Here is a 1233-nt window from a genome sequence, read left to right as displayed (position 1 = left end):
ATACGGTTTAAGATGGCCGAATTGTAGAGAACCATGAAAATTAAAGCCACGAAATTGATTTTTGGACGGATCCACAAAAATTTTGGGCCACAAAAATTTTCCGCTATACGGTAAACTGGAAGCCCTTATGATGACTGATCTTCATAAATGAGAGATGCTTTTAGTGATACAGCTTTGTCCTTAATGGTATCGTCAACCATGCTGTTTTCATGCAATACCTTGATTTCTCTCTGTATATTAGATATAGTATCAGCCGATGACCCAAACGGATCTTCTTCCGAAGAGACTGCTAGCTTGATCTGCTATTTGTGCTGCTAGTTAATACGGTGTATATGTAAATGCTAATCTGAAACACTTAAATGAATTATTTTGATTGTACTTGTATGTAATAATCAATCCTTGTCTAGTTTCTGAATTTCTGTCAATGTCCTGGGATCCAGTCTATCAGTTCCTTGATCAGTACTCAGTACTAGTCTCAACAATTACCACAAAAGGAACAGGAACAGATGTAATAGTTGTGAAAACAATTGGTAAACTCTATTTGAAACTGCTACACAGATCAATGAAGAACCCTCGTGAAGAACAGAAGAGAGAAGTATAAACTTGAAGTCAATGAATAATAAGATTGCAAATTGCAACTATCTCATAATCTTGATAATTATTATTATTAAAATTATTTTATTAAATAATCAATAAACTTTAATGATATTCACTAGATAAATCAGTATACTACTGGATATTGTTCTTGATTATTTTCAGGATTACTGGATTATTGAATGATTATCTGAGATTTTCAAAATTATCTAGATTATCTTCTGATTTTCAGGATTATCTGGATTATAAAAGATTATAGGATTAAAAATCTGATTCCTTTTAGAGTGTACGGGATTATTTAGCTGTTGTGGACCCCTCGAGCAAAGTATATCTTTTATTCATTGGATATCTTTTGCATCTTTATATCATTATATCTAACATATAATATATATACATGTATATCAACAGTGTCACTGTGTCAGACAATTTATTATCTTATATGATACTATACTCGGTGTAGCCTTCTACTCTAGATTCTTAATATCAGGTGGATATTTGCTTCTAAGCACAGATGAGTAATGATTTATTGCTTGAATACACTTAGACCAATACAGCTAAAATTCTTTCCTTGTACTAATATCACGTGGATGGAATAATCCCAGTAGCTTCTGCTTCAGCTCCATTAGAGCACCAGATGGC

Source organism: Amphimedon queenslandica, unplaced genomic scaffold (assembly GCF_000090795.2).
Source record: "Amphimedon queenslandica unplaced genomic scaffold, v1.1 AMPQUscaffold_13006, whole genome shotgun sequence".
Classification (NCBI taxonomy): Eukaryota; Metazoa; Porifera; class Demospongiae; order Haplosclerida; family Niphatidae; genus Amphimedon; species Amphimedon queenslandica.
Note: the sequence above shows the minus strand (reverse complement) of the source record.